This window comes from Scardinius erythrophthalmus, assembly GCF_964197995.2.
Source record: "Scardinius erythrophthalmus genome assembly, chromosome: 1".
NCBI classification, from domain to species: Eukaryota; Metazoa; Chordata; class Actinopteri; order Cypriniformes; family Leuciscidae; genus Scardinius; species Scardinius erythrophthalmus.
Genome location: NC_138221.1, coordinates 64,640,959 through 64,656,023, shown reverse-complemented (window position 1 = coordinate 64,656,023; position 15,065 = coordinate 64,640,959). Strand labels below are relative to the sequence as shown.

Sequence of the window (15,065 nt, the reverse complement as noted above, 5' to 3'; positions counted from 1 at the left end):
ATCATATTTCAGCCCAAAAAGAAACAAAATAAATACATTATTTTCTGCCTTTTTCTGGCATTGTGACAATATTTTCATGATAATAGCATTTTTGCTTATTACCTTAATCCAAAAAATAAAAGTAATAATAATAATAATTCTCAGTATAATGTGGAAAGAAAAACAGCAATATATTTATTACAATAATATAATATAATATAATATAATATAATATAATATAATATAATACATCATGGAGGCATTTGTTGACTTAAATATTAGATTTTTTTTTTTGTTTTTAAGTTTAAAAAAGACAGTAACATGAGTAAGCTGTCATTGGTATGACGCAGAAGCTCTGTTCCTAACAAAACTTGGTTAATGTCTATGTTAAAGAGCATGTAATGCATAATGAGTTGTGTGTTTGCAGTGTTCAGTGTTGTGTGAAGTTAGCATTTAGCTTCAGGTTAATACAAAGACACACAAAACAATCTCTAGTCTGAGAATCATGTTCTATTCTGATATTCTTTGTTCTAAGTATAGGCACAACATGACAAGTTTCAGGTGTCGAGTGATATTTCTGTTCTCACGAAGCCTCAAAATCACAGTCAAATAGAGCAAATCTGATGTTTCAAACACAGCTAACTGAAGCGGGATTTTGGACCAATGAGGTTTCACTGTGGGCGGGGCCAACAAGATGTTTTGTCATACTCTGCTGCAGGATTTACGTTCACACATACAGTGATTTCATCAGCTCATCGAGTGGCAGTATATTTGGTCATTCCTACTCTGTGCTCAATTGATAATTAATCATTTCTTTTAGAAGGGTATATGTATATTGTAAATGTTATTTATATATAGGCTATAATTGCATAACGCATAATTAGTCATTTAAACAAGATTATTGTTTGCATGAACCAAACTCACTCAATTCGTCTAAACAATGACTGCCAGTTTTCCCTTTCAATAGGTAATATGTAGTACCTTTAAGGTACCAATCTGTGTACCTTTTCTGAGAGTGTACAAAACAGTGAAATCGCTCCTTTCCTCTCTCACACAACACAAATCACATGTGCTCTAATGCCTTTACTCCTAGTTGTAGTTTGTCAATTGTAATTTGCATAAAACTAAACCCTCCCGGACACGCCCACATCACATCATGTTGCCTGATGCCCGCTTGATTTTGGAAATCACCAATTCTCATTGAAAATGAGTGACTACTGTAAATCACTATATGTGTGAACACCCGTTAACATGGAAGAGATCGCTTGACACTGCTGTACTAAATGACTCAGTTATTTCTACAAGGCTACTCAGATAATTATTTTTCAATAAGGAAAAGTAATTGAGAAGTCAAAGTAGAAAATGACAAGTGTAAAACTACATACAGATCATTAAATCGTCACACTCAGATGGTACTCTCTCTCTGCCCTCAGAACTCATGTCTGTGATACATGTCTGGATCGTAGTATTTGGTGACCACCACACGGTTAGCAAACTTGCGTCCCGTCAGCGCTTGCATGGCCTTCTGGCATTCAGCAGCAGAGACGTACTCCACGAAAATCTGCAACAGAGAGAAACTACCGCTATAAGACAAGCCTTGGAGTATAAATAAGTGTTGAGAAGTATCAAAACAGCATTACTGAGATACTATTATAGTTTTCGTTAATATTTTGAATTGCCAATTCAGTGATAATCACAAAGCTAACTGCATTAGCACATGCATGAGTGCGTTTGTTTGCTAGCAGGGATTCGCGCTAGTTTTAATCATTTAGCTTCACTAATTTTGTTTTAAAAAATATTATTTTTTAACGCACTCAAATGAAATAAGTTTACAGTACTAATTATTACTAAAGTACAAATATTTAATATTTATATAAATGGCAATTTAAGACAGTTTCCTGAGTTAATCAATTTCATGGTATTATAACGGTAACATACTATAAATAAAATTACAGTAAAGAACTGTAAATTAACAGCTGGTCTTGTTTTCCTGCTTTCGCAGTTGTGCTTTGCTTTTACAGTACAATTGTAGTTGCTGATTTATGGTACTTTTGTTAATTTACAATCTTACTGGCAACCAAAATTGCCAGTAAGTTACTGTGAGTTTTACAGTGATTTTAAGTGTAGTTTTTATTTTCATATTTTTAATGTTAAGTTATTTTAAGTTTTTAGTTTGTAATGTTAAGTAATTTTGTTTTTGTCTTTTTATTCGTTTTTTGTTGATGTTTGAATGTCTATTTTGTTTTATGTTTTATTTTATTTGATTTAAGATTTAGCTTTAATTATTTTAGTACATCAAGTTCAAATAAACGAAAATGAGAAATGTTGCCGTGGCAACTACCCTAAAGTAAATAAGTTTTTAATATTTTGTGTTATTTCAGTTAATGCTTATTTTATTTCAAGTAAGAAAATGTTTTTTGGTTTTAGTTTTACTTAATAATAATCCTGTATTAAGAATAACTACAATGATGCAAACAGAGGCTATGCAGCCTCAGTAATAAATGAAAAAATGAAATAAAACTATAATTAGAATTCGCTCAAAATTTGCATTTTGTTACCATTTATTAATATTCATGCTGTTCCAAAGTTATATGTATTTTTTTTATAAATATCCAATATGTGCTCTTTTATAAAATAACAAGGTAAGTAAATGGCAGAATTTTAATTCACTGTAGAGCTGAACTATTCCTCGAATCCTATTAAAATCCGACCATGGTAAAGGTTTGGTTGGGGAATATTGATTATGTGAATGGACAGATAGTTTTCAGGTTATTTCCTACTCTTGAAGGCGCTCATCACCTTCCCACAGCCTGGCACCTCCACACCATCCACCGGCCTCGGGATCTCGATAGAGCGCACTGTGCCGTACTTGCAGCACTCCTCACGGATGTCCTCCAGGATCTCCTCATAGTCTTCGTCATCCAGCAGCTCCTCCGGCATGACCATGTTCAGCAGACACAACACCTCGGTGGGCAGGCCGGAGTTCTGCACCCGCTGCAGTCCCGGGACCTGGAGCGTGACTGGCGTCTCTACGACAGCAGTCTGCATGCAGAGAAGACGTGATGCGAGACTCCACCTCTGACACAACTGAGAGCTTGAAGATGGCCATATATAGTACTGTGGAAAAGTCTTAGGCATGTTAATTTGAGATTTGAGTATGCACAAGGAGTCTGACAACAGCCGGTATGATCTGATCTCACCATCATCGAGTCCGTCTGTGATTACATGAAGAAACAGAAGAAACTGAGACAGACTAAATCCAGAAGAACTGCGGGAACGTCTCCGAGACGCTTGAAGAAACCTATCAGCAAAGCTACCTGAAAAACTATGCGCAAGTGTACCTGGACAAAAGCCGTTTTAAACGCAAAGGGTCGTTACACCATATATTGATTTTAATTAGTTAAAGGTATAGCGGAGGATCTTTCCGAATTTTAGATAAGAACCGCCCTCTCCACTTTTTGAAAAAATGCACATGCGCAACACTCTGCTCCCGAGAGGGAACGCCTATTAAACGTGTGCGAGGTTCTCCTCGTGCACGCTCTGTTTACAAGTTGCTGTCGGCATCGCTCATTCAAGATTACTTTCCAAAAGAAGATTTGCACTTTTTCTCCAAATAGCATGCCAAACTTTACCTGTCGAGTAGAAACTTCGCGACTGAGGCATCAGTGGGAAGCCCAACCTGTGTTTTGCGCAGAAAGCGAAAACTAAGGGACGAGCACGTACGAAGGCCTTACGTAAACATATCACCAGAATGATTGACACTTAGGTGGACCAATAGTTTACACTACCCACCCGGAAAAAGAAAACCTTTAATAGAAGTTAAATCATAAATAAATTCAATTTGTGATTTTATTTTTGAAAGCATTCTCACTTTACAGCATTTTAACACAAGTGCCAGTACTTTTCCTAGTACTGTAGGTTTGCTGATAGGTTTCTTCAAGCATCTTGGAAACGTTCCCGCAGTTCTTCTGGATTTAGTCTGTCTCAGTTTCTTCTGTTTCTTCATGTAATCACAGACGGACTCGATGATGGTGAGATCAGATCATACCGGCTGTTGTCAGACTCCTTGTGCATACACAAATCTCACTGGATTATTACAATTAATGGCAAAAAGAATGTTTGGAAATGTAAACTGATATTTCCTACTGACACACTACAGCAAAAGATATAAATAACAGACTTAAAACCATTTTTTTTTGGGGGGGGGGGGGGGGGGGTATTAACATGCCTAAGACTTTTGCACAGTACTGTAAGTAAACAGCTTCATTGTTCTTGTCAATAATGACCAGCTGTTATGGCAAAATAATAAGACATTCACAAACTGCTGTGTTGAAGTGTTGAGGGCTGGAACTTACAGGATTGGCATTCTTGGCGCCCACACTTGCCCTCTGGACGATGAGCTTTTTATCGCCGAGCTGCATGCCATGTAATCCAGCTACTGCCTGAACAAAACACAACCGCTATCTGAGTCAATCTCATAAAGATATTTACAGGACATTTTTCACACATCATTGACCATCCTTAACATAATAGTCTTAGGGTACGTTTACACGACAACGATATGCTTAAAACTGAGAAGTTTTTACTTTGAGTTCTCCACTTTGAGTTCTCCACATACGTCGCTCTGTATATTTCTATGGCATTTCTGTCCAGGAGTAATTAACTTTTGAAGTGGATTTACTTAGTGTAAAGTTAACGAAAGTCATCACGAGGAATGTAATGTTTAAAGCAGATGACTTAACAAACGTCAGTCGACCGGGAAGATTTTAAAACGAGCCGTTCATTAATAAACACGCAAAATTCGCTGTGAAAATACAGACCGGAAGTCAAAAGACAACGAACGCAGCGCTGAAAAGGGGCGGGGCTACATCAGGTCTATAGACTGAACACGTTATACGCATGTACGTGACGTCATCGTCTTCAGAGATTCACGTTTTTGTTGTTTACATGGAGACCGTTCTCAAAAACGTGCACTTTGAAACCCGTTTTCAAAACTTTGCGTTTTCAGGGACTCAAAACTCTGCTGTCGTGTAAACGAACGGCCAAAACACATAAAAAGTTTTATGTTTTTAGTTGAAAATGGTTTCGAGAAAACAGTAAACTGTAAAACAAAATAAAAAAGTTAATAATAAAATGTATATACTGTATATATACACAGATGAGCCAAAACATTACGACAACCTGCCTAATATGATGTTGGTCTTCCGCATGCTGACAACAGTCATGCTGTGCCTATACTTAGAACAAAGAATATCAGAATAGATTGCTGACAACAGCCCCAACCTGTCGAAGCATGGACTCTAAGAGATCACTGAAGGTGTCCTGTGGTTTCTGGCACCAAGACATTAGCAGCAGATCCTTCAATTCCTGTAGGTTGTGAGGTGGAGCCACAGTGGATCGAACTTGTTGGTACAGTAAATCTCACAGATGCCCAAATGGATTGAGATCTGGAGAATTTGGAGTCCAGGGCAACACCTTGAACTCTTCATCATGTTTCTCAAACCATTCCTGAACAATGTGTGGCAGGGTGCCTTATCCTGCTTAAGGAGGCCACTTCCACCAGGGAACACCATTGTCATGAATGCTCAGGTGCCCATTGTAGGCACTTTGGGCGATGGACAGGGGTCATCATAGGCACTCTGATTGGTCTGTAGCTACTCTGCCCTATACACAGCAGATGCACTGTGTGTTGTGGCACATCCTCCCATAACCATCATTCAAATTGTCTGTGACTTCTGGTGCCACAGTAGATCTTCTGTTGGCTCGGATCAGACAGAATAGCATTCGTTTCTATTGTGCATCAATGAGCCTCGGGCGCCCAACACTAAGTCGACGATTTGTGGTTTGTCTCTCTTCGGACCACTGTTGGTAAATTCACACCACTTCTTACTGAGAGCAACACACAAGCCTTGCCGTTTCAGAAATACTCTGACTCAATCGCCTTGCCATAACAATTTGGCCCTTGTCAAAGTCACTCACATCTTTATTCCTGCCCATGTCTCCTGTATCCAACATGTTGATTACAAGAACTGATTATTTGCTTACCATCTAATCTACCCAGACCTTAATATGTGGCCTTGGAGATGATCAACGATATTCGCTTCACTTGTGTTTGGTCATAATGTTTTGGCTCATCGGTGTAGAGTCCTTGATATGTAATAAGCAAATAATTAGATAAATATATTTTTATATGTATGTCTTTGACATTTGGGATGAAATATAACCCGTATATGTCCTTGACATCTTTTATGAGATTCATTTTGACTTTTTGACATATTTGACCAATAATGATCCATGTAAACTAAGAGGATGTGTTCCTTTGATACTTAAACCTGAATTGACTGACCTGGTCAGTCGCGCTGACATCCACATATTCACAGAAAGCATAGCCTTTGGACAGTGATGTGGCACTGTCTTTCACAAGGTTGAAGGCTTTGAGAGGACCGAATGATGTCAGGAGCTCTTTAACCTGCACAACAGTCGAGGACGCACAGGTATGTGAACACAACAGCAGCAGAAAGCTCAAATCCTACCCAATCCTGTCCAGTGAACCCATGATGGGGGTGTACAAGATGGCAGGTCCAATAGAGCGCAACAGTGGCTTCTGGGAGTTAAAATCTCATTCACTGTCTCCAAAGAGAAATAGAGATTTTTTTAAACAATAATGGATAAAACTGCTTAAGCTCATGATTACATGATTCAAAATGCTTCATGGGTTGAACTTCATTCCCTCAAAAATACCTTATTTATACAGTCTTATACTTTTGTATACTCACTTTTAGGTTTTAAAGTCCCCCTGTGCTGAAAATCCAGCTTTTAATGTTGTTTATATGTCTGTGTGGTGTTTTTAATATGCTTAAAAGACAAATCATGTGTAAATTCATAAGTCTATTTTTCATAAGAGTATTTTCTCCTTAAAACTGCAGTGAACCAAAGACAGTCTCAAAAACAGTTTGAAATCGCTGGTGTTTCTGACGTCACAAACTACCTTGTAACCAATCAGATCAACGTGTGATCGTCAATGATCTCTGAGCTGGTGCGAGTGAGTGGTTCATTTGCATATTCATAGAACCACGTATACTAAATGAGGCAAGGGTGTAGAGTAATATTCAAGCTATTAAGGCATGAAGAAATTTTAAATATGTAATTTTGGTGATTGTGAGTTTTAAGGGATAAAAATATTGACTACAGGGAGACTGAAATGAAAAGAAAATATACTTCTGAAACCAAGGCCACCGAAGAGGTCAGCTGTTGCGCTCTATTCCTGCAGTACATCGACACACCATGACACATGTTGAACACAAGAAAACATCATTATCTTGATTTTCCCTTCTTTTTATGAATGCAGAAGGGGACGATTATAGTGGTCTTCACTCCAACCCTTCTCAATACTACAATAATTATTACGATTTGTGCTATACGTTTATTCAATTTAACTACAGTTGTGTTTCTGAGTCTCAAGGGGCGGTTACTCTACACTTTTTGTTCCACTGGCAAATGTGGAACACAAGAAACTAATTCATGTGAAGGTTTTGATGAAGCTTGAGGAACTCGAATTTGTCACATGAAGACGTGTGACCAATAGAAGAATGACCCGTCACAGGATTTGAAAAATGTAAAAAGAGTCATATGACGACGTCATATGTCGTCCATTGCAGTGTCCGAAGAATTTCACATGCTCAAAGCCTAGTGTAAGCGCCCCTTCAAACTGCCCCTCCTGGTTTAGACTATGACAAAGCGCAATTTCTTAAAGCAGTCACATACAAAAGTGCCCCTATTATGCTATTTTAAAGGTTCCTAATTTTGTTTTGGAGGTCAGGTTTACATGCATCCAAGGTAGAAAAAATAAAAATAAATAATATTTGTATTCTCATAATATATATTGCTGCATCACCTCTTTTTTCACAGTGTCTGATATTGTAATTGGTTTACTCTGCTCTGATTGGTCAGATGGCCCAGTCTGTTGTGATTGGTCTACTCTGCTCTGATTGGTCAGATGGCCCAGTCTGTTGTGATTGGTCTACTCTGCTCTGATTGGTCAGATGGCCCAGTCTGTTGTGATTGGTCTACTCTGCTCTGATTGGTCAGATGGCCCAGTCTGTTGTGATTGGTCTACTCTGCTCTGATTGGTCAGATGGCCCAGTCTGTTGTGATTGGTCTACTCTGCTCTGATTAGTCAGATGACACAGTCTGCTGTGATTGGTCTACTCTGCTCTAATTGGTCAGATGGCCCAGTCTGCTGTGATTGGTCTACTCTGCTCTGATTGGTCAGATGGCCCAGTCTGTTGTGATTGGTCTTCTCTGCTCTGATTGGTCAGATGGCCCAGTCTGCTGTGATTGGTCTACTCTGCTCTGATTGGTCAGATGGCCCAGTCTGTTGTGATTGGTCTACTCTGCTCTGATTGGTCAGATGGCCCAGTCTGTTGTGATTGGTCTACTCTGCTCTGATTGGTCAGATGGCCCAGTCTGTTGTGATTGGTCTACTCTGCTCTGATTGGTCAGATGGCCCAGTCTGTTGTGATTGGTCTACTCTGCTCTGATTGGTCAGATGGCCCAGTCTGTTGTAATTGGTCTACTCTGCTTACGCTTACAGCATGTGTCGGAAACTAAACGACCATTAGCATACCTGAATTTCAGCTTCAGATCTTCCTCAGCACTTGATAAACAGTGGCTATGTTGACATGCACAACTTTTGTTTCAATCAGACTGAATTCATTCCAATTGATAAATCTGAATGTAGTGTTTACATGAACACTAAACGTGATTGGGTTAATGTGCGCATTTATATGTCACAAGCTTCAAATCGGAATAGATTTTTTGACATGCGCATAGAATATACAGAGTTTCAAGCTGTTTGTGCATAGGCCTACTAACTTATATATATTTATCACGCAGTAAAAATGCCCAAACCAGTCGAAAGGAGAATTTTAGAATGATGGAACACTCAATCCGATCAAGTGTTTACATGTCCTCTCGATCGGATTAGAAAAGGAATAAACCACCCCTTTCAATCCGATCGAAATTTCAGTCGAATCGAGCTAAATCGGATTGATTAAGGTGTTTACATTTTAGTTTATATTTTTCGTTTACGGACTTTTCAGTCCGATTGAGCCGTCAATCTGATTTTTTGGTTGCATGTAAACGTAGCCTGTGATATGAACAGTAAAAATGGCGTCAAATTTACTGTATCAATTTGAGCGCGAGTAATTATCCTTTGGAAGTGCATGAAAAGTGGTTTTGCTTTTGCAGCGCAGAAAATTGTCAACATGAACCAAACTCTAACTCCAGACGTACCGTAGGTTCGAGCACGAAGTAAGCCTGGAATTACTGACGACATGTTTCAGGCGGTTCAGATTCAGTTCTTTCTTTTGGAAGACAATAATAAAAAGCATAATAGGGACACTTTAAAATAATGTAAAAAAGGTGCCTAAAGAAAGGTCCTTTCTTTGCATGCAATGATAAAAACATTGTTTAACAATCAAAGTTTCTGAAAAATCATTCAGACCAGTCAAAATGAGCCCTACGGTAGACATGAACTGGTCTAACATCAATGTGAGTCACTTCCCCGTTTGTTTTATATGCACATTGCAGAGAGCTGAATTTGCTTCAACCGTTCCAAACATTTCACATTCACAGCCCTCCAAAAGCCCAACCCAGTTACCCAAAGACCCTTTAGTGGTGTTCGCGCTCCGAGAGAGTGAAGGAAGAGAGAGGACAGCGAGGGGAGGGTCCCTGCTGACAGGAGGTGAATCCGTGTGAGGAACTGAATGTCTTACTTGCCTTGTGTTACATGTTGGCATGGCAGCAGTAGATCAGAACTACTGAACAAATTATGAGCGCAGACTTAACGATCTTACGGGCCCCTAGCTGGGGGACAAAGTGGGGGAACAAAAAATGAAAGAGCTGTGAGTTTCAAAGCAGTAACAGCGACTGCAAGAAAGAAAATATATGAGAATATGAATGAAATAAATACCAGGGTACATTCAGCTCCAATTGATTAAATTAGTTAGTTAGCTAAAATCCAATTAGATCAATGAGGTGCACCATTACCCAAACCCCCTCGGTTGTGTCTGCAATAGAAACAACAAACTTCTGCAAGCGCACTTATGAAATATGGTGTGTGACTTCTATCTTTACTCCATCTTCACCTGCACATATAACTGCAAATTTGCTGTAATTACGGGTCCTATCAAAGATCTAATCAGCTATATTCACACTGCAGCTGAATGTGGACCAGATCCCTCTCATGTGACACAAAATATGTGTGGACATATTCAGTTACAATTTTGTTTGCATCATTGTGAACAGTCAAGTCGGAATTCATTTGATTATTTCAATTTTAACTAATACATCACTTGGACATAATCATAGCATATTATAAGTTAAATATTACATTTGTGGAGGCACTTATTGTACCGTATTTATTTATTATATTCTTATTTTGTGAGCATTTTTCTGCATTGTCAGCCATTAAAATGCATGTTAAAAAGGTGACATTTGGCACAGTGGTTGGGGAAAACTGGAATATTCCTTGCACTACCAATTGCTCTTTTCATGGGTCAGAAGATTGGGTCAAATAATCAAACACATCATGACTATGACACATAGCCGCAGTTTTTGGAAGATATTGACATGAAACATATTTATAATTGCAAACAGAGTTAACAGGGTTGTTTGTTGTTTACAGACAACAAAACAATGTTATTTTACAATATTATAGTATTTATTAATATTTTGAATTAGCTTTTACTTTTATATTTTCAGGTTTAATTTTAGTTAAGTTTTAATTTATTTTAATCTGTGTTTTTGTCATTTTTAAATTGTATTAATTTAATTCCAGTTTCCACTTCAGTATTTTTAGGATTTTAAGTTGCCATGGCAGCTGCCTTTCTAATTTTCGTTTAAGTTTTTAATGTAAGTTTTCGGTTAAGTTTTATATATTAATATTTATATATTATTCAGTTAACCACATTTAATAGTTTAATTTTTATTTTTAGTTAACAAAAACAACATGGGCCAAAGTGAATGAAGGTTGGCCAAAAATCATTATAACCTTGGAATAATTTGGCCTATGAGATATATATATATATATATATATATATATATATATATATATATATATATATATATATATATATATATATATATATATATAACTATATATATATATATATATATATATATATATATATATATATATATATATATATATAGTATTTAAATATAGTCTGCAATTTGGAATGAATTTGAGCAGAAAATTTTAAATGGGCACATTTGCTTGCAGTGTGAACGTAGCCTAAATATGAACATGTATCCATTTCACTCTTTCAATGTGGTTTTAACATTTAAAAATGATCTACCAGTTAGATTAAAAGTGTCATGGCTGATGATGTTACACTAAAGGGATTTCAGCTACAGACTTTCTGTATGTCAATAAAGTAATATGTACTATTTCCACACATGTATATATTCTGACAAACACAATTTTGAATGGGCAATAAGAACATGGGATACTCTTTGCTAGTGTACACAACCAACTGACCTTAGGCCCTAATAACTGATTATTTGATGGAGAAGCAAGGTTAAAGTGTACCTGATCATCATTGAGATAATTTGGTAGACCTCCAATGAAGAGTTTATGAGGGGAGTCCGGTACAACTGTGGAAACAACACCTGAAAACAAGAACAACAGGATTTTAATGCCCTGGAAAATGCAACATAAAAAATGGTTGTGTTTAAGTCAGTTTTCTATATCTTCAAAATATGAATTCAAAACTCAACCCTTCTTGCGGTCTACTGACTCAACCAATGGCATAATTTTTTGGTGTGTCAGAAAAACAGGTAATCCCAACACAAACTGACACCATTAGTTGAGCCAATGTTGTTATGTCTAATCCATAAAAAGAAATCCATTGCAGTTCTGTTTGATGTTGCCAGTGGTGCATAAATTGCAAACTTCCCCTTTAAAAAAACACTGTCATGATTTACCAAAGACAGGCAGAGAGAAATTAGCGATGAAAAGGCGTGAACAATTACTTTTGTTGCTGACCTTACTGCATTTCCTGCTCTTGGTAGATTGCTTTGGTCTTAATGGAAATAAGCTTCTGCGTCTGTGTACTTTAATTAGTGCATTGACTGTAGACCATCTTTAGAAATTTACAGCCCCGTCGATGCTTATATGGGATTGCAGTCTCACGCTAATTCGCCCTGTTTAGTAAATCTGGCCCTTTATTTTGATAAAGCCCTGTAGAAAGTTGTACAATGTTTAATAGTCTGCTGATCTAAAACACATGAAAAGGTAAAACATGGCAAAAGTCTTGACCTGGAACATGAAAAGCGGGCTGCTCAGAGATACCGGGAAGAGGGCGGTAGTCATGTGGACGTCTGATCTTCAGCGACTGTCCTTGAAAGATAATGCCATCAAATGCCATGGCCTGAGTGGTTTCATCCACTGATCGAAACTGGGGAAGATAGACAGTCTGATTCAGTCAGGAATAGCTCAGAGTAGCCCAGTTTCATTAAATGTGTTAAATCCTGTATTCACACTTGTGGTTCGGTTCTCTTGGTTCTGAAATTCATAACAAAAAATAGAAAAAAGCAAAATGCCCTTTTGAAATATGTGAGATGTATGGTTTCTTTGAATGGCAAGGGTAAAACAAACATTTTAATTATTGTGACAGATGTGAAGGAGAGGATAATTTATAAATGCGTCAGGATTTACACATATACATATACAAAAATCCAGTGTTAAATTAACACTGCTCAGTGTTCATTCATTTGGGTCCACACTACAGGTTTAAAATACACTGAAACAGTGTTGGAGTTAATGAGATAATTAAGTGATTAATTGAGTGACGATTGAACATTAATGATGAACACCTGCTGTCAACAAGCAGAATCACTGAGGAAAAGGAAACAACAGGAACAGGAAAAAAAGAGAAGAGACGAAACACAACCACAACTGGCTTCCAGCCATTAACCTTATTATTAACCAGTTTGACTTATGTCATACATCTACAAAAATTCTTATTGAGAAGTAACAGAGGTTTAGATGTTAATGTTTTATTGAATGTTTTTGTAAGTCATCGTTATGATGATCAGTGTTTGCTTTAGTTGGGCTCTTGACCCTTGGCTTTTTAACATCTCTTGTCTGCTGCAACTTCGTATTTATAAAGCAATGCAAGAGAACATAAGATCAGGTCATGATGGTTAAGTTTTGATAATGGCGTAATCATCATGTAATGACCTGATTCACTGATCTCATTCATAGTCTAAAGCTCTGATTATGATTGATGTGTAATTTTAGTAAAGATGATTGTAGCTCTATGATTCTACAGATTGAGATCCAGCAGTGATAAACTGAACTATTTAAAAAAAAAATTTGCACAGAAACTTCTAATACATCCATTTAAGTATTTTAGAAGTACCCCGGGTATCCTTAAGCATTCGGTCCTTTTTAGAGTCGTGTCTTGAAATCACGTTTAGTTTTTGGTTCGTTTAGATGTCTTTGGTCCATGTAACATTCATATTTCAGTCGAACGGCACCAGAGATTGTTTGGTAGTGGACTGAGACACCCTGAAAAGTTGGTAAAACCGACTTTTTTAGAAAACAGAGCAATCACACCAGAGTTTTGTTTAAATCAAACCAAACCAGCCAAGTGTGAACACACCCTCATTTGTGCTTTGAACGTCATTTCAGTCGATTTCGTAAAGCTTTGGTTGTCTTCCGATGTCATCATGTGTTAGAAACATGCACAATATTGAAATGCCTAGATAGAACAACAATATGGAAAGATATTTTTATGGCATAAGGCCTATGGATTACATTTGTTTGCTTGCTAAGCAAAACTACAATGGATGGAAACAGGACTTTTAATTAAAACTTTTATTGACCAAATTACATTTGAAATTGAAGTGTCTTTACTAATATTAACACTCCACCATTATTATTGTCTTTACAAATATATTCTTTATCATTCTATTGCAGTCTATTTCTGTCAGACTACTTAACTGAGTGACATCTGTATCGTCTCACCTCTAAGAAAGCAAAGTTCTTGTCCTGGTTGATCTGCACTGCGAGCACAGGATTGCTGGGAGCTTGAGACAGTCCTGCAAGTCTCATCTGGGTATTGAAGAATTCAGCCATGGACTCCTGAGAGATAAACATAAAAGCAGGACTTTCCCAGAGAAATGTCTTTCTTTATATATATATATAAAAAAGTGCATAGAGGAACACTTGACACAACTCTTTACATCAAAACAAACTTCAACTCTCATTTCTAGAAATAATTTTTCATCTGTAACTTTCAAGTGAAATGGCTGATTCATATTTGCACAAGAGGAGGAGAACTGAACTGTACAAACAAAATGTTTTGATGGACACTATTCTGGGACACTTACCTCAGTAATGCCAAACGGGATGTTGCCAACATACAGGCGTCGTGCTTGCCTGGTCATCTGGCTGCCAACGGCGGGCACTTGTGTGGGTGCGACTGCCAAACCAGCATTAGTGGATGCAGCCAGCAGGGCAATGCTGGGGATCTGCCCAGCAGCTACATTACAACACAACCAATTCAAGCACAGTTCAGACAAATATTCAATTATTTCATTTGAAAACATGGTGTGCTGTAAAACACCAAAATGTAAAAAAAAAAAAAAATTCCTTTCAAATGTTAAATGGATGAGACTGTTGACTGAGTGTTTCTCACAAAAGAATAGCTACAACAAAAACTCTTAGTCTATCAACTCTTTTACTTCAAATTTAATGTGGCACATCTGAACATTTATGCCCGGTTTCACAGACAAGGCTTAAACTAGACTAAAATGCATGTTTGAGCTCTTTTAACTGAAAGCAACTTGCACTGATATATCTTAAAATATGTAAATGCCGTTGTTTTGTCTCAAGATGCACACCAATAATGTTTTTTTCTAAGGCACGTTTATAAAAACTACTTGAATGCCCTTATTTAACTAAGGCCTAATCCTGGCTTAATCTAAGCATGAGTTTTATAATGTTTTACATAATTTGTTTAACTCAAAATTATACCCTGCATCCAATGGAAGCTTGTTTCTGCCATGTAATAAAA

General features: G+C 37.3%; 1 pseudogene across 1 annotated transcript in view; it reads right to left on the bottom strand.

Annotated features, from left to right (window-relative positions):
• Window positions 1-321: 321 nt before the first annotated feature.
• LOC308687829 (splicing factor U2AF 65 kDa subunit-like) overlaps window positions 322-15,065 on the bottom strand; it is a 32,384-nt pseudogene continuing 17,640 nt past the window's right edge. Inside the window, exons 4-12 of the transcript XR_014032271.1 lie at window positions 14,380-14,531; window positions 14,015-14,131; window positions 12,302-12,440; window positions 11,573-11,652; window positions 9,756-9,846; window positions 6,326-6,448; window positions 4,335-4,421; window positions 2,779-3,021; window positions 322-1,540 (exon numbers count right to left, since the gene is read on the bottom strand). The product of XR_014032271.1 is annotated as a splicing factor U2AF 65 kDa subunit-like (transcript). The remainder of the gene's footprint in view (window positions 1,541-2,778; window positions 3,022-4,334; window positions 4,422-6,325; window positions 6,449-9,755; window positions 9,847-11,572; window positions 11,653-12,301; window positions 12,441-14,014; window positions 14,132-14,379; window positions 14,532-15,065) is intronic.